Source organism: Notolepis coatsorum (genome assembly GCF_963971535.1).
Source record: "Notolepis coatsorum genome assembly, chromosome: 10".
NCBI lineage: Eukaryota > Metazoa > Chordata > Actinopteri > Aulopiformes > Paralepididae > Notolepis > Notolepis coatsorum.
In genome coordinates this window covers 46,369,159-46,389,510 of record NC_140174.1, presented here as the reverse complement: position 1 = coordinate 46,389,510, position 20,352 = coordinate 46,369,159, and positions in this window count along the sequence as shown.

The window sequence follows — 20,352 nt, the reverse complement described above, 5'->3', positions numbered from 1 at the left end:
CAGGAATGGAAGAGATTGTGGGCTTAGTTTGAGGTTGAAACAATGAATATTATGACGCTACTCTGGTAATTTCTAATTATGATTCCATCAGCTTCTCGGTCCTAACTTCCCGCCTCTTTGCAAAGGAATCACAGAACGTTTTTAACAGAGTAGCGTTTTCAAGGATATCACATCATAATAAGCTCACGTATCTTCTTTTGTTGCCTATATTTTTAGTCTGAATTAGACTTGGGTTAGCAATCCGACAACCTTACTGTGTGCCTTAGCTTTTGGTCGGCTCCGACTCGACCAGGAATAGCACTTCAACCTTTGTGCCTAAACTTTTGGGACTAGCACATATAACCCATCCTTTCAGAACCGCCTGATAAGGACCCAGGTGCACGCGCGCCCTGGTAACGATTCTCAATACAGATCAGATATATTAATGCACATTATTCTTACTCAGCCATGATCTCAATATTTGACAACATTCTGTAATATTCACCTGGCACAGAGAAAAGCGGGAAGGTTTTAATTCCTTTCCATACATTTTTGGTCGACCAGTCTATTATACTCACTTTTCTCTGTATAGCTGAAATGATACAGCACGCCGGGAGGACGCAAAAAGTCCGTCACAAGTTCGTAGACGCCAATTGTGGGATATTTGTGGATATCCTGATGAAGAATGTCTCAGTCAACCGAGGCTTGGATAATAACAAGGGTTTATTAACCAAACAGATAGAATACATAGAGAGAATGGCTGAGGGTTTCCCCCCAGGTGATCAGCTTAATTACCCAGGTAAGAAGACCTGGATAGATCTCAAGAAGAGATCTATATAGTTAACAGGGGGGGGTGTGGTCCCATTTGATAGGTCAGATGGGGGGGGGGGGGTACAGGTAATGGGGACACAGGGGAGGGGAGTGTCTTATTCCACAGAGAGGGGGGGGGTACAGGTAAGGGGATATAGGGGAGGGGACTATATTTGCATGAGAACATTAGATATTATACCACAACACAAAACAAACAAAAACAAAACAAAACTAAATTATGTGGCCCCCAAAGATTTGGTTCCTCCTGAGCAGATAAAAAGCTCTGTAAACAGCGTATTTCATGCCCTATCCTATTTCCTTTCAGAAAAACTGCAGTTTGACCAGATAGGTGATAGAAATTAATCACGCACAACCCAGCACCTGTTCCCTCTTGGTATCCTCACGCATGGACCCTCTTCCCGCCTCTTTGTGATAACCCAAAAACAGTGCTTAAAAGATAACCCACGCTAAATAGTGAACCATCGCATGAACTCCTGTAATTCCCATCATATTCCACAGTACACCTTACACATGCAATTCTCTCTCAGCCAGAACATACCCCTTAAATCCCAGTACTCAAGGAAACACAGGGGGGTTACACACATTAACCTATATTCTAATGTTTACCCCAAAAATAACTTCAATACCCCACTCGCATAATTACTTTATAGATAGAAACAAAAACCGCTTTTAAACAGAATGGCTACTTTATAGATAACCGCTTTTAAACAGAATGGCTACTTTATAGATAACCGCTTCTAAACAGAATGGCTACTTTATAGATAACCGCTTCTAAACAGAATGCCCAGCTCACCGAATATCTCCCCCACGCGCTCCCATGGATCCTAGCCGTAGTTGGCAGCCAAACGGACGCTAGCAGGTGGTTCTCACTCCTTCCCATGTGCGGAGGAGTATTCAGATAAGAAAGCGCTTTCCTTGAAACCCAAGATTTCAACCTGCCCGCATAGCGCCTCGGCTCGCGGCCAACTCGACCCCCATCGCTCTAAAATATATATTAACCTAATTAAAAAAAATATATCCCATAATTCTTCTCGTCGCCAACTGTAATGGGAATTCTTAAGGATTTAAACGATGAGCCGTTTACAAATCATTCTGAGTCACGTTTGATAATAATAAGGTTTATTTAACAAATAATAATAGAAAAGTGATTAACAGATAATAATAGAAAAGTGATTAACAGATAATAATAGAAAGGTGATTTACAAATAATATAGAAAGGTAATTTCCACGTGGCCACGTCGAAAGGGCAGGCCATGAGTCAGAAAACAAGTCCGTTAACACTTGGTCTGGCCCAGGTCTGACCCAGAGACAAGTCCACGTGCATGTCAAATACACAGTTGCTAGACATAACAATATATCAGATATGATGACTTAAGGTAAGCAGAATGGTTCTCATCTCAGTCTAGCTTACAAATAGTTATGGCTTGGAAAAACCTGATGGATCCATGAGGCTAGGATAAGCCTTGTGGACCCAACTTTTTAGATGAAGGAACGGGTACATACGCACACAATACACGACCACTGATGGATCCGTAAGGCTTGGAAAAGTCTTGTGGACCCAACTCTTTAGATGAGGGAACGGGTACATACGCACACAAGACGCGGCCACTGATGGGTCCATGGGACTTGGTAAAGCACTATGGACCCAAACTCTGGCCACTGACCACATGAGGGAACGGGTACATACGCACACAATACACGGCCACTGATGGATCCATGGGACTTGGTAAAGCACTATGGACCCAACTATGACCACTGATAAAAACGTAACTACACTAGCGTTATAAGAGCTAAACATTGCTACCTACCATACAAGTGCATTGGTTTAGTGCACTTCCGGTTGCTACTGAGCGGACATGTTTGTGCGGACCTGTTCTCCCAAACTGGTAAGCAAATGACTGTTTTTACGTTATTTTCATTTTTACGTTACTATTATTATTATTATTTTTTTTTAAACATTGATCTTAACTGATCACTGTGACTTTATTGCTTTTATCGTTATATATGCCTATATTTGTGTACAGCACTTTGAGCTACATGACATGTATGAAAGGTGCTTTATAAATACTTACTTACTTACTTACTTACTTACTCATAAACTAGAAACAGACAACAACTCTGTTATGACTAAGATGTTAAAGAGACATGCACACATTAACCAGTGTAATGGGAATTCTCTAACCTTGGGTTATGGCTCTGAAGAAACACAATCCCGTGACCTATAGTCTGGGCCTTTATAATAGAATACTCTGTGTGTCCTTTAAAGAGACACACACATTACGCCGATCCTAGTGTAACAGTCTGTAAAATGATAAAACAACACAGATCCATAATGACATGATAATATATTCCACGACAGTTCCTTCCTGAATAAACCTCTTGATTCTCTAATAAATGTCCTTGAATTTGAAACAAACCTTGTTGTGTTGTTATTATATATCCTTTCTAATACTATTGCAATTGTATAGTTAGTTCATATTTCATGATCAGTGAACCGTTAATCATATTGGATACCTTCATTTGAACAATTAATTAGCACTATATGAAATGAGTGGGGCTCGCTGTAGTATAGCCTAGTAATGTGTGTGTGTATATGAAATCAGAACCTGGACAGTTTGCATGCAACCAAAAATAAAAGGTCAAATTTTCCGCGCTCCATGCGGTCTACATACAATTACAGCCTTCCCTAACCTAAAGCTCACCCGCCGCCTATGACTACATGCATCATTGTTTACAATGAACGGTGGGGCTGTTGTTGTAGCCACCGGTTAATTTGCGATTTTTAATTGGTTTGTCATGACAAACCAATTACATAATCCAACATATGTGTAAAGAAACAACATATTCCAGTTAACGGTATATTTTTTTAATGATTCGTTACGGCGTAATCAATACTTCCATTTGTATAAATTGCGTTAAGCGGCTGAGGAGGCTGAGGAGCTTGTCGCGGCTCATGCGCATGCGCACGCTCTGCCAATCAGAGCAACGCGGAAGGGCATGTTGGCTGCCGAAAGTATTCACGCGGAGAAGTTGGCTAGACTCACCGAGTAGGTTCTATTGTTTAGGTAGGATCTGAACCAGGAGAGGGCGTGTTGGTGATGCCAACCCCCTGTGGAAGGCGGTCAGTGAGGACGGAGTGGTCCACTGTGTCAAATGCTGCACTCAGGTCGAGAAGGACCAGTGCAGCACATTTCCCAGTGTCCACGGTGAGGAGGAGGTCATTGAGGACCTTCAGGAGGGCGGACTCAGTGCTGTGTCCTGCCCTAAACCCCGACTGGAATTTCTCCAGTATAGTATATAGAAGTATAATATAGAATAATACATTGTATAAATATATAGATAAATGTGTGTGTGTGTATAAATGAAGGAACCTCAGTAAATATGCAATTCAACTGATATACACAAAATGTATTTATTTGTGTTAATTTAATTGTGTTGATGTTTCCATTTCTGCTAAATAAGTATGTAAATGTTGTTTGGTTTGGTAAACATTGCACTATGAACAGTCTATCAGTGTACTGTATGTGTGTAGGGGCAGCTACAATAAGAATTATCTTCTTCCTGTTCCTTTCGGCCATGGAATTTAGTGGATCATATTGACCGCCGGGAATTAGACGGAGCCCATCATAGCACTGCCACGCTTTAAAAGATAGGAGTGAGTCACCTTGTTTGTAGAGCTATAAATATATTCTATATTATAGCTATGGATACAATACTATGGCCCATTTGACATCACCTATCTATCGTTCAATATGTGAAAAATAATTCATTTTTCCATCCATACGTTCCCGTGTTATACCATGGTGAATATAAGTATGTTTTAGAGCGGTCTAGGGTAATTCCCGAAATGCTGAGTTATAGCCTCATACGTCAATTCCACTAGACGTTGCCGTTTCTTGCCTGTACACGCTATTATTCCGAAATCAAATCTATATAGGTATTGTGTTCGATCATGAATGCATGAAAGGGGGGGGGGGGGGGGGGGGGTCGTTTCTGATTATTTGATTGTCAGTAACAGCATTCGTATTGAACACTAAAAACGCTTATCAGCCCAATCGGTATAAAAGCATTGCAGGATCAAGCAAAAATTTACATCAGATCGGCCTTACCTGTGATCGGGAGTATTCCAAAAATAATATTCCAATTGTTTGATCGCCATCTGGTACATCCAATGTCCATTTGGTCCACGGCATAACCCAACACAACATATGGATCGGGGATATTTGACACGCTTCAATGGAACCGGGAGAACCACTCTCCTCTCCCGACAAGGAAAAGTGAAACCGGAGACATTTGGACATTACACAGGCCAAGATACAAGGTTACTGTTGTAAATTCCCCACTATTTTGTGTGTATTATTATTTCTATTCAGGCATTACTTTGGACAGCCCAGGGGGTATTCTTGTTCCTAGTCAGGCATCTCTCCAGACAGCCCAAGGGTCCTTAGTCTGGTAATTAAATACAGGTGGTGAATTGCCAGCACCTGTGTTTCCATTTGCAGACTGAGAGTGCGTCCTTGAGGAAGTAAGTTATCACCACTACCAGCCTCCAAAATGTAATGCCTGTGGTTTATGCTAGGTAAATGTATATGTAGCCTGCATTGTGTGTTGTTGGGGCGCTGTGATTTATGTGTATGATTATGGCTTGGGGTTTGCTGCTTTGTGTTTGGTCCGTGCCGCTAATTGAGCTAATGCTAGCCAGCTGGCTATGCTATATGGCATATTTCCATTGGCATGTCAGCATTGGCGCTGGCTGGGTTGGCCGCATGGGCCGGGCATGGCACGGGGTAGCGACTAGCCGTGGTCATGCATATGGGTCACCTAGCGGCCTAATGCAGGCAGTGGATAGTGCATGACCTTTACCTCTGCTAATTATGTATTATAATTTCTTGTTTCTGCTTATGTGTTACAGAAAACCACTCTGAAACACCACCATTTTGAGAGATCTCACTCAACAACAGAATCCTAAATAAAAATACAAAAGGACTGTTCTCTTGACTCGTGTCCGCTCTCTGACCAGGGTACGCTGTTGTGGATGAAGTGGCTCCAGCAAACATTGCAAACAACATATTATCTTCAATAGTTACAAAGGGTGCTCGATACGCCGTCTAGCTGGATGCGGCCGGTATTGCACTTTGGCGACCTCAGACTCATTCCCTATGGTAACACCAAGGTCCCTGGATGAATAATGAATACAAATATCGAAAAAAAGGAAAAACGGTCAAATAATGGTTGGCATTCAACGGTTGTTGCCCAAACACGTATATAATCGTTGTTGGCGTCCATGAGTTAAGAGAACTATATGTACTGTTGGACTGTAACAATTCCATGTACGAATAAATAAAAATGATTGATGATGACTATTGTTTTCAAGTTTTATTTGTCACATGCAGTGAAATGTAGGTGGCCATGCCCGCCTTGATTGTGCAAAAATACGAATAATAAAATAGAATAGACATGGTAAAAAAGTAATATGAATAAAATACAATGCTAAGTGTAAAAAGTTGTGTATCAGTTGATGATAGTGTCAAATACATTTATTTATATGAAAATGTTCAAGATTATTAATTTAACCATCAACCTGTCTCCATCATTGCACTTATGTAGCTACTGGTTTATGTAAATCTTAAATTGTTGTGCTGTCTTCTGCTGATTGTATTACTTGATTGATTCAATTAAACCAACGGCAAATTTGTTTTGCCGGTGTGATCTTTACATTTAGTAGACTTGATAATATACATTATAGCCAAACTATCATAGCAATCAATCAAATAAACGTAATAATCTAATGATGCTAATGATGGAGCATCGCCGTTGGTTGTGTGATAGTAAAGGGCTAACCTTCTATATTGTCACAGTGAAAGGGTTAACCGGCTGTCGTGTGGCAGTGAAAGGGTTAATGTACAAGAGTCAAACAACAACAACCAGGAAGTGGGTGTGTACTTCCCATCATCCCTTGCGTCATGCAATGATCAATAATAGTATGTGTGTTATACAGTTGCGAACGCCACAGTTCATTAGTATCGCTGACATATCTTCCAAACGAGGCGGTGTATTTTGCTGTTCTTAGGGGAGCATGTCTATGTTCCCCGGGTCCTATATTCCCCGATTGATTGATTGATTAATTGAAAATTTTAGACCACCAGCCCTGATTCCAAACTCTAACCTTAACCAACTTCGAAAGAGGGCCTAAGCTTAACCAGTTCGAAACAAGGCGGACATTAATAATTAATAAAATAATAAAAGTTTATAACATTTTCAATCAATTAATCAATCAACCGGGGAACATAGGACCCGGGGAACATAGGGATGATCCCGTTCTTAGTAGAATTACATGGAGCCATCACTTAGCCTTGTATTGCCGTGGATGGGCTTGGTCTCGCCTTCTCCAATCGGTAGTATGAAATGAATGAAAACTTTATTTAACAGATTGCAGAATGTGTTGACAGAATCCGGCTATAGGGCGACAATAATGTGGTCAAGAGGCATGGTTTCTATCTTTAGCCGTTAACTGCCGTGGTTTATTTATTCACATGGTATGAGCAGCAGTTCTAGAGTTCTCCTCTCACTGAGAGGCTTGGGGGAAAGAGGTAGAGTAGGAGGAGACATCTCTATTTATACTCGCCACTGTCTATTAGGAGAGGGTGGGGGGGTTTGGACATTTACGGTGGCCAGTTTCGAATTGCAGCCTCCCGTAGGTGCTCTTTCGCATAAACTCTGGTTTCTCTTCAGATCGTATAAATCTTTCGCCTTTTACTAAAGATTTCCGTGGAGAGGAACACTATGAGTATCAACAAATTTTTTATGCCCTGCCTCACGGCGGGGCTTCCTATTTGTGTGAAATAATAAAACCAATCTTAGTAATGTATATGAAATCCGTCTTCATAATGACTCGGGTTAAATATCGCCTATACAATGTTAATGCAATGGACAATACATTCCTTTGATCGCCACAACGCACTGCAGTTTCAACGTCAATATCGTTGGTGCACTTAGTTTAACAGACTTCGGTATCCGTACCAAGGTGGTAAATGGAGACCGGATGTTACTCAACTGAGAGTTGTACCCTTCCTGCTGTTGTACAGAACTTGCAAGTCAGCTAAATTACTAAATGTAGATGAACGGGAAGGAAATCATTTCTTATCCAGCCTCTTTGATGTCATTAGTCATATATCATATCCTGTGACAAATTGGGGCGCAACACATGTGCAGTTACAATTGGTCCTCATTTCCAACACTCCCACCAGCATGAGCCCCCTCAATCACCCTTTGGGTGCCTTACTGGCATAGGTGGCGGGTGAGATGAACATTTGCGGAGGCAATGTTGCGCGCACATTTTTTCCTTTTTTGTCAATACACACACACCCACACTAGGCTATGCGAGGCGAGCCCCACTCATTTAATATAGTGCAAATTCAAATGAAGGCATCCAATAATAGATTAACCATTGTCTTACCTTAATGCAGCAAAATGCGACGTTTCGTCTAGGCATCAATGATCTTTTCTGCTTTCACTTTGTCTGTGAGATCACTTTCAATGTCGCATTGTTGTTCTTAGCCAGTTTTGGATGTGATGTGCCTCATTGCTGAGAAAGACCGTTCACAACTTGAATGACAAGTTGCGGCACTGACAGCAATGAAAGGAAAGTTTTTCGTCATTTGGATCTCATCATGCTTTGAAAACAATGTACATACAGTAGCTCTAAAAAGTGTCCACGATTTGATGAACTCTGACTCTCATCATGTCCTCTTAGAGCAAGCCCTTGTATGCCTTGCCAAGATAAAGCAACATACAGCCTCAGGTGATCCGTAGTTATGCCCAGGGGCAGCCCGGTGCAGCTTCTAAATTACTTTGTTTATATGCCTTGGAAAAATACCGTATATACATTTAGCTTTTTGAAATTTGACTCAAAATAGCGCGCTGGTGATCGGCGGGCGGAGATTCGGAACGCAGATGTTTGCCTTGCTGCGGCCTGCGGGATCAGGATGATCATGTGAATGATGTGATTGGCTACATTATTTAACCTGAGCCTATGCGCGATTGGTTACTGACTGTATACTTGGAATGTTAAACGCCGCCACCTAGACGACTGACACCTTCGTCGTTGACACCTTGGCCAGCGGGCTGCAGCACAAGACACACACAATAGCCAGCAGCCTGCGCACATATTATATATACATTTCAAGATTCCCAGCATAACGATTTGGGTAGGCCTAGCCTACCCTGGCCTTTATTACCCGCCCCCTATGCTTACTGGTGACCATTAGCCAAGCTTGATCAGTGGTCTCAGTGAATCAAACTTGGCCAATATAGTGGCGAAGACAAGTGATTGCAATAATTGGAAGTTGATGTAGGCGGGGTGGGTAACTGTACATTGGATTATCGACGAAACCTTACTTGGTCCCAAGAAGAGGGTCTTGTGTATTATTGGGTTAGGACATTTACTGTACATTGGAGGGGGTTGGGTTAGGACATTTACAGGGGCCAGTTTCGAATTGCAGTCTCGTAGGTGCTCTTTGAGAGTGGTTTTTAAAGTGGGTAGTGATTCACATTCCTTTACAGCTGTGGGTAGGGCGTTCCACATTGATGTGGCATAATTGCGAAATGTGTTTAGTCCCTTGTTTGAGCCGAATCTGGGTTTAACATGATTTGTGGAGCTCCCTCTGGTGTTGTGGTCGTGGTATTCACTGACCTTTGCGAAGTATTTCGACATGTACATGGGTACCTTGTGTAGTGCATCTTGTAGTCCAGGCCCATTGCAAGTTGCTGTACTCTGTTGTCTACTCTAAGCCATCCTAGGTTGTCAAAGTGGGCAGGGGTGAGGTGGGTTCTAGGAGTAAGGTCAAGCAGTAGTCTGACCAGTTTGTTTTGTGATGTTTGTCATTTTGTTTTTAACGCCTTTGAGGTGCTTTGGTAGTCGTAGTACCCGTGCTCCTGCCAGTGTCTTCAGGGTATTCTGGTTTACCAGAGAGGAGATCCGGTACAAGAATCTAGTTCGTTGGTTGACTTTTTTTATTACATTGGATGCCATTTTGTCACAGGAAAGATTTGCCTCTAGGATGGAACCTAGGTATGTAATTTCATCTTTCCTTGTGGCAATATTGTCACCCACTGTAACTGAAAAGCCGTCGGTCTTGCCGAGTTTGTTATTTGAACCGAAGAGAATGGACTCTGTTTTACCCAGGTGATAGTTTGTTATCAGCGAGGCAGGTGCAGATTTTGCCTAGTTCAGAGCTGAGGGTTTTTTCAACCTGTAACTTGTTCTTGTCAGAGACCAGCAGGGCTGAGTCGTCTGCGAACAGAAACAAGTTGCAGTCACAAGCTGACGACATGTCATTTGCATAAATTAGGAACAGTAGCGGCCCTAGTATGCTTCCTTGTGGAACACCACAGCTCACTGGGAGGGGGGGGGGGGATAGGGTACTGTTTACCTCCACCATCTGTTCTCTCCCCTCCAGGTAGGATTGCATCCAGCTCACTGATACTGTCAATCAGAATGGAGTGATTGACAGTGTCGAAGGCCTTTTGTAGGTCCAGCATGACCATGCCGCAGTATTTGCCCGCGTCCACCTCTTGTTTGATGTTGTCGTTCAAATAGAGAAGGCATGAGTCAGTGGAGTGGGACGTTCTGAAGCCAGATTGGAATTAGTAGATTAGATTTTTCTCCACGAGGTACTTTGACCTGTTCGTATACAATTTTTTCCATGACTTTCGAGATGGAGGTAATAATAGAAACAGGGCAGTAGTTGCCTGCGTAATTTGCTGCCCTTTTTGTGCAGGGGGGTTACTCTCACAATTTTGAAGTCTTTGGGTACGTGTCCCTGTTTTATGGAGAGGTTTATTATGTGTGTGATGACTGGGGTGATGGCGGCTTCTGAGTCTGAGGAATTTAGAGGGGATATTGTCATGGCCAGTGGCCTTGTTTGGTTAGAGGGCGCTCTGTTTTTTTGAGTACCTCAGCTGTTGTTACCATTTCTAGTTTGAAATAGTCTTTGCGGACCCCTAGGTTATTATAGTAGTGTTGTGAAGGATCAGATTAAACCGAATATATATATTTATTTATGGATATATATTGAATAGTATTTGTATATCGTTTGATATCCCTTGTATATTCCTTGTACATATACACGGAATATCCCTTTATTCTACTACAGCCCATAATAGTTCATTCTCTTACTGGACAAAAGGACCAGGCGCCAGGGACCAGCCCCTGGCGTTCAAGTTCAAAGGTACCGACGAGACATGCCCTTACTAGCCCCGGCTCCGCGCAGGAATACGGCTACCGAAAGCAGAGTGGCACTATTTGTCCACCGTGCATATAAATATGGCGCAAGAAATGTAGAATTCCTCTTAGTCCTTTACCCTTCTACCCAACTAAGTAACAGAACGTGAAGCCTCACCCCACGATACCGCGTGCGGTGTAGTATGGCCTGTTTGGCCTTAGAATAGCAGTGAGACCTCGTGCGAATTAATAGCTGAATTGCCAGAGTTTGGCACCGTATTTCTATTGAGTAATAATAGTCTATTATGTATGGTGCATCGTGCGGTTAGAGTTCTAAAGTGAGCAGCACCCCCATCGCTTCCTCGTGTTATCTAGAGTCTTAACCAGGTTGGGCAGACCACACGTGGTGCTTTCATCCGAGGAGTTCTAGGCGAGGACCGAGTGGACCTGTACATTGGATTACCTACCCGACGACTGCTGAGCCCTATGCGGCATGGAATATATATTTGCTTTGGTACTTTGATTTGTGGAGCGGATAATCGCCAACACCGGTGAGTGTTGGATCTACCCCGAAAGGAGTCAAGGTGAGACGGCGCTCAGACCAGACTGAGGTCGCCTCGCTGCTTCTTCACTGTGGAGCTACAGCTACAGCCTACAAGAGAGCCAAGGTGTATTCATCTGTGGATCAAGATTCTACTGCACTGTCTTCTATACGTGAAGTCTCTCTAGACATCGTTGACCAGACGGGATACTGCCGACGGCTCTCCTACCCCCCCTACCGGCCTACAACCGGGAGGACCCCTACAGTATATCCAGCTATAATCATTAAGTGACCATAGATATAATTCCTTAAGAGCCAGGTTGTATACTTGCTTCCTGCGTAACCAGAGATTGGACATTCAGTGTTTATTTGCCTACGAGTACTCATTTGCCTTACAAGAGCATTCAAATCATAAATGTAATGGTGAATATTATATGTACCTTTTGCTATATATTAAATATTTGATTATTACCTTTGTGTGGACCTGGTTTCATGGTGGGAAAGTGTTCATATTTAGATATTGTGTACTGTATGGCCAGTAGTTAAAGTACATAAAGCGGTAGTGGTTTAATGATACCATACTTATCAATACAGTCAGGGAATTGTACCCCTCAGTTACAATTGGTCCTTCGAGCCGGAGGGTAATTAGCGTAATATTAATATAGTGGTATTAATATTGAAATGGCCTATGATGAACACTCCACGAAACGGTCCTCCTAAAGTAGAACGCCCGCAGCGTAGACGACAGCCACCTCAGTACTTAGAGGACTACGCTGCCAGTATACTACCTAGCCTTCTACAAACGGTAAACGCGGTAAAAGTAGAAAGTAAAATTATGTCCGACCCTATCAACCAGGATACCCCGACCACAGAGGCCCTAGTGGGTTCTAATGTAACTGACCAAGCTCACGGTGGGGACCAGGAGGGAACTGACACGACTTTACCCCCCGCCAAGACCGAAGAAGTAGTCCCCCCAGAGCTCCGGGAGGAAGACAACCCCCCAGAGATGGAACTCTGCACGGAACAAGATGAGGAGAGCGCCGAGGAGATAGAGCTCCAGGACTCCCCGCAGGGGAACGCATCCCCAACGGGTACAGCCAGGAGCGGCTCACCTCTACAAGCGTCTTCCCCCAGCGAGGCGGAGAGGATGCTGTCACAGGCGTTCTTCGCCAGCCTGACGGCCTCTACCGAACGCGATCGACTTCAGGGTGAACGCGATCGACTTCAGGGTGAACGCGATCGACTCCAAGCACAGACGCTTAGCGAGCGCGAACAACTCCAAGCGCAGCAACGGAGCGAAGAAGAGCACATACGTCTGGAGCTGAGACGCCTTCAGACGGAAGAGAATATGGCAAGAGACCGGGCCGACACCCAGCGTGCCGCTGCCGGTTCCCAAAGAGAAGCAGATCTCACCAAGCGCAAAGCCGAGCGCGACAGACTACAAGCCGAGCGCGACAGACTACAAGCGCAGCTAATGGAGCAGCTGATCACCAGGGCAACACCCCCTCCCTCCACAAGGGGTTCCAGGGCCTCGTCAAGACACGTGTCAAGGGCACCCTCCCCTGACCGAGCAGGCGACCTTGAACTCGACCACCAGAGAGAGTCTACACCCCCCTCCGAACTCCTTCCCCGACCGGTCCAAGTGAGACCCAGCTACAAGGAAGGAACGGCGGACACCGCGGAGAGGCTAAATAGACGACTACAGGATCTAGATGACCTGGCAGAAGAAGAAGAGGGAGAAGAGGAGAGTCAAGCCCGACAGCAGCACATTACTCCACAGGACCAGGAGGTCCAGTACAGCCCAGGCTATACCCCCGCGGCTCTGCGCTACAGACCCCCGACTCGATTCACGGGTGAGCATGACGCACGACCAGTCCCGAGGAATAGCACCTGGACCAGCGGGCCATGGTACCCTGCCAGTACCAGCCCACCGAGAGGCGTAAGAAGAGACTCGCCCAGGAGGCCTCTCTTCCAACGCTCACCGATGTGCCAGCCATCCATGGCGTCATACATTGGCACACCGACGTTTCCAGACTTCACCCATGAGAACCGAGCACAGTACACGGAGCTACGGATGTGCTTAGAGACAATGATGGTGGATGTAGCTGATGAACGCCACAAGTATGCGATCCTATTGAAGCACCTGAAAGTGCCCAGAGCGCACAACATAGCGCTGGCCTATGCCACCTCTACTACCCCATACACCGCGGCTCTAGCAGCACTAGACCAAAGATATGGACGTATATGGGATTATGTAATACAAGAGATAAGGCATATTGACCGCCTACCCCCAGCAACAGACAATCGCTCACTAGACGACCTGTCTATCAAAGTACAATCCCTGGTAGGGATGCTGGGGGCGCAACGAGAAAAGGGTATGCACGAACTATACGCAAACTCGAACGTCGAGAGGATTTTAGAGAAGCTGCCGCCCGCCCGACAGGAGCGCTTCAGGCGGCAAAGAGACCACCGTGATCCTAACGGTCCCGAGCCATCCCTCCTAGACCTAGCCGACTTCCTGGCGAGAGAAGTCAGCAGCCTACGGCTGGATACGTTCGTACGGAGCACACCAAGCTCCAGAGAGGGACCTAGGAGAGTAAACGATGGCCGAAGATCGGTGACTGTCATGCACCAATCAGAATCAGTACCGAGCAGCAAGAACCACAGTACCCCCTCGATGAAAGAGAAGTGGAAGATGGTGTGCCCGTACTGCGAGAAGGAACACTGGTTGTCACAATGTGACCAGTTCAAGAAGATGACCGCTGAAGAAGTGAGTCACTGGATAAAGTCCAACAGGCGCTGTTACCGATGTGCGCGCAGTCACATGGCAGCCGAGTGCCGCCTAAAGAAGAGGTGTAGTCGGTGTGACGGAGCCCATCTAGATGTCCTACACGACAGTAACAAAAGAAAGCCTGCACCATCCAGCAGCACAAAGGCAAGTGTTATGTACATTGACCCCGCTAGCAGCAGCGGCGCCCAAGTGCTCTTAAAGGTGGTCCGTGTAACACTGAGTTACCAAGATAAGATCATGGACACTTACGCCGTCCTTGATGATGGGTCAGAGAAGACCCTTCTCCTCGCGTCCGCTGCGGCCCAGCTGGGGCTACGGGGGAGCGAGAACCAGATGACTATTCGGACAATAAGACGAGATCTAAAGACGATAAAGGGCGAGAATGTCTCCTTCACTATCGCAGCAAGCGGGCAGCCCGAGAGACTGTACAGGATTACTAATGCTTTCACCAGCCAAGAAATAGGACTATCGCAGTACACCTACCCCATCGCCAAGCTGATGGATAAATATGTGCACCTGCGTCAACTCCCTATCCCGCTCATAGACGGTGCCACCCCGACCCTGCTGATAGGCTCCGACCATGCAGACCTCATAGTCCCGATAGACCGGGTCCATACAGGACCCAGAGGTTGTCCTGCAGCAGTCGAGACCCGCCTAGGATGGACATTACAAGGCCCCCTCGCCAAGTCTCTTAACCGAACAGCAGCCACTAGCTGCCTCCACTCCAGAGCGACAGAAGGAGACACCACACTCCTGCAGCATGTCGAGAGGCTATGGACACTAGAGACAATGCCCTTTAAGAACGAAAAGAAAGACATTCGTTCTAAGGAAGATATCTACGCTATAGCCCTCCTCGAGCACGGGACAAAGAGAGTCAACGTCAACGGAGTGATGAGATACGCAACTCCACTCCTAAGGCGAGAAGGAATGCCCACCTTTCGCGCTACAAAAGAGGCGACGGAGCGGTATCTATTGAACACAGAGCGGCGCCTAGCCAAAGACCCCGCTCAAGAAGCTGTGTACCGCGCTGAGATTAACAAATTAATCACAGCGGGACACAAAGAAAATTTACATTAAAGAGGCCGATCAGACGACCGAATCATGGTACGTGCCGCACCACAAGGTCCACCACAACGGCAAGGATCGCATTGTGTTTAACTGCAGCTACCAGATCGGATCACAAAATCTGAATAAAGAACTCTTGGCCGGCCCAACACTCGGCCCCTCCCTACTAGGCGTGCTACTACGCTTCCGCCAGGACAAGGTGGCTATCAGCGGCGACATCAAAGGGATGTTCCTGCAGGTGAGACTAGTGGAGGAGGACAAGCCCCTGCTGCGGTTCCTATGGAGAGAGAGGATCGGAGATGAGCACCCAGCCATCTATCAATGGGAAGTCCTCCCTTTCGGAACCACATGCAGCCCATGCTGTGCTACGTTTGCACTGCAAAAGCACGTCGCAGAGGACCCAGCAGCAGATGAAGAGGTCCAACAAAGTGTGACAAATAGTTTCTACGTGGACAACTGTTTACAAAGCGTCTCGACGCCAGAAGAAGCCGAGGCTCTCCTACTCAAGCTCCGCGCCTCCCTGATCAAAGGCGGCTTTGATCTCAGGCAGTGGGCCAGCAGCGACCCGCAAGTACTGCGCAGCCTCTCCCCCGAGGACAAGGCCGCGAGCAGCGACACCTGGATGGCGACCATCCCAGGAGAAGCCCAAGAAATGACACTAGGACTAGTCTGGCGCTTCAAAACAGACTCGCTCCATTATAGACACAAACCCCTGACCAAGGAGCAGGGAAGGTCGACGGCAATACCGACCACCAGACGGAGTGTATACAGAACACTCGCCAGACAATATGACCCGTTGGGATGTATTCTACCTTACACCACCAGGGCAAAGATGATTGTAAGAGCGCTATGGGACAAAGACCAGGGCTGGGACGATCCCATACCCGAACACCTTGCATCCACATGGAGAGAGTGGGAGATGGAACTCCGCTCACTCCCAGGTGTTAATATACGCCGCAGCTACTTCCCACCCACAGTGAGGCCAGAGACATGCAAGATCGACCTGCACGTATTCAGCGACGCCTCCGAAGTAGCCTACGGTTCGGTGGCTTACTTGCGTGCCCGAGAGGAGGGAGGAGAAATACATACTGCTTTCATCCTGGCTCGCTCAAGAATAGCCCCACGCAAGCAACAATCTATCCCGCGTCTAGAGCTCTGCGCAGCCCTAGCAGGAGCGCAGCTCGCCACGTTAATCCAACGTGAACTCACCATCCCGGTGCAAAGAACAATCTTGTGGTCAGACTCCACGACCGTACTCACATGGATCCGGTCTGATTCGTGCAGATACAAGGTCTTCGTGGGAGTCAGAGTCACCGAGATTCAAGAGTTAACAGAAGTAACCAGCTGGAGGTATGTGGACACCAAACAACCCAGCTGACGTCATCACCCGGGGAATGTCCCTGGATGACCTCACCCGTCACAACCTCTACAGTGACGGGCCAGAGTTCCTCAAGCTCCCCGAAGAAGAGTGGCCTACACCCACCCCACAGGAGGCGAGTAAAGAGGAGGCAGAGAACAAGAAACCTATGTTCTGTGGGTTGACACACACTCGTCCCCACAGACCCGGTTCTAGACGATTGCCTCACCCTAGAGAGTGCGCAGCTAAAGACATTTCTGTGGCACCACCCAGAGGCTCAGCCCACAACTGACATTTCAGCAGCTGACTACGAAGAAGCAGAACTCCTTTTACTACAACGAGCCCAGAGAGACTCGTTCCCCGATGAGCTAGCCTGTCTACAGGGAGGAAAGCCCGTCCCATCAGACAGCAGACTGCTCCACCTAGCCCCCGAGAGCGACGCCCATAATCTCATCAGAGTGGGTGGTCGTCTGCGGAGAGCCCCAGACCTACCGGATGACGTTAAGTACCCGATAGTCTTGAACAGCCGACATAAGGTCACAGAGCTGATCATAAAGAAATACGACGAGGATGTGCACCACGCAGGGGCAGAGAGAGTCTTCGCGGAGATCAGACGTCGTTATTGGATACTGCAAGGGAGAGAAGCAGTGCGGCGCTTCCAGCGAACCTGTCTAGACTGCCGTAAGTGGCGCGCGCAGCCCAGTATACCCCGGATGGCTGACCTACCTCCCTGTCGCCTCCGACTTGGCGACAAGCCCTTTCACTCCACCGGTATGGACTGTTTTGGCCCGCTGTATATAAAGAAAGGAAGAGGAACCGAGAAGCGGTGGGGTATTGTATTCAAATGCATGACCACCAGAGCGATACATATCGAACTCCTACCAAACAATAGCACAGACTCATTCCTTATGGCCTTCCGAAGATTCACATCACGGAAAGGAAAACCGTCTACATTGTTGTCTGATCACGGGACAAACTTCAAAGGCGGAGAAAGAGAGCTGAGAGAGAGCTTCCAAGCTATGGGCCCAGAACTTAAGACCCACCTCGCTCCATCCCAGATTGACTTCCAGTTTAATCCCCCGAACGCACCTCACTTCGGTGGAACCTGGGAACGAGAAGTACGTTCCATAAAGACAGCCCTGTACGCCGTGCTTGGGGCCCAGACCGTGGCGGAAGAAGTCCTAATGACAGTCCTCACGGAGATCGAGGGAGTATTGAACTCAAAGCCCCTCGGTTACGTCTCAAGTGATGTAGCAGATGTCGACCCAGTCACCCCCAACACCCTCTTGATGGGGCGGCTGGACCCCGCGCTACCACAGACAATGTACAGGCCTGAAGAAGCGAACGGCCGAAGAATGTGGAGGTACAGTCAAGTACTGGCTGACAAGTTTTGGAACAGCTTCCTACTCCACTACCTACCGTCTCTACAGACCCGCCAGAAGTGGGTAAAAGAGAGAGACAATTTGACAGAAGGAACAGTCGTCATGATTATCGACCAGTCACTACCCAGAGCTATGTGGCCGGCTGGCCGCGTAAGCAAAGTGATCACCGGTGCCGATGGAAAGGTCCGAGCAGCTGAAGTGCTCGTCCAAGGACGGACTTACACCCGACCCGTGGCGAGGCTGATAGAACTGCCAAGGCTCCCCGATACTATCGATGACGACCATGACCCTATGACTTTGTGAGTTGACTGACCCTTACAGCGGACATTGAGTAGTGGACAGTGCGGTTAATCTGTCTCTGTTTAGCTAATTAGGTGGGACTAATTAGGGGGCGGCTGTTGTGAAGGATCAGATTAAACCGAATATATATATTTATTTATGGATATATATTGAATAGTATTTGTATATCGTTTGATATCCCTTGTATATTCCTTGTACATATACACGGAATATCCCTTTATTCTACTACAGCCCATAATAGTTCATTCTCTTATTGGACAAAAGGACCAGGCGCCAGGGACCAGCCCCTGGCGTTCAAGTTCAAAGGTACCGACGAGACATGCCCTTACTAGCCCCGGCTCCGCGCAGGAATGCGGCTACCAAAAGCAGAGTGGCACTATTTGTCCACCGTGCATATAAATATGGCGCAAGAAATGTAGAATTCCTCTTAGTCCTTTACCCTTCTACCCAACTAAGTAACAGAACGTGAAGCCTCACCCCACGATACCGCGTGCGGTGTAGTATGGCCTGTTTGGCCTTAGAATAGCAGTGAGACCTCGTGCGAATTAATAGCTGAATTGCCAGAGTTTGGCACCGTATTTCTATTGAGTAATAATAGTCTATTATGTATGGTGCATCGTGCGGTTAGAGTTCTAAAGTGAGCAGCACCCCCATCGCTTCCTCGTGTTATCTAGAGTCTTAACCAGGTTGGGCAGACCACACGTGGTGCTTTCATCCGAGGAGTTCTAGGCGAGGACCGAGTGGACCTGTACATTGGATTACCTACCCGACGACTGCTGAGCCCTATGCGGCATGGAATATATATTTGCTTTGGTACTTTGATTTGTGGAGCGGATAATCGCCAACACCGGTGAGTGTTGGATCTACCCCGAAAGGAGTCAAGGTGAGACGGCGCTCAGACCAGACTGAGGTCGCCTCGCTTCTTCTTCACTGTGGAGCTACAGCTACAGCCTACAAGAGAGCCAAGGTGTATTCATCTGTGGATCAAGATTCTACTGCACCGTCTTCTGTACGTGAAGTCTCTCTAGACATCGTTGACCAGACGGGATACTGCCGACGGCTCTCCTACCCCCCCTACCGACCTACAACCGGGAGGACCCCTACAGTATATCCAGCTATAATCATTAAGTGACCATAGATATAATTCCTTAAGAGCCAGGTTGTATACTTGCTTCCTGCGTAACCAGAGATTGGACATTCAGTGTTGATTTGCCTACGAGTACTCATTTGCCTTACAAGAGCATTCAAATCATAAATGTAATGGTGAATATTATATGTACCTTTTGCTATATATTAAATATTTGATTATTACCTTTGTGTGGACCTGGTTTCATGGTGGGAAAGTGTTCATCATATTTAGATATTGTGTACTGTATGGCCAGTAGTTAAAGTACATAAAGCGGTAGTGGTTTAATGATACCATACTTATCAATACAGTCAGGGAATTGTACCCCTCAGTTACAAGTAGGCTATGATGTGTTCTACCCCAAAATGCCCCGAGTGGGAGGGTAGTTTATTTACCAGTGTTGTGGCTATGTTTGTGAAGAAAATGTTTAAGTAATTGGCCACATCCAGCTGGTCTGTGATGAGCGTGTTGTCCGTCTTTATATTTATGTTAGAAAATCTGTTTTTTTACTGCAGCCTAGTTGTAATTTCCAAAGTTCAGGGTTTATTTTTGTTCCTCAGTTCATTGATGAAATTCTTTTTTGCAGTTTATGTCATTTCTTAGTCTGTTTCTTTGCAGTTTGAGTTCAGTCATGTGGGCTTGGGGCATTTGTCTCAGATTTTCATAGCGGTCAATATTTCTGAGTGCATCCACGGCTCAGCAAAATGTTTTACCCTGGTGGTTCTTAGGGGGGGGGCATGTCGTTTAGTACCGTTGAG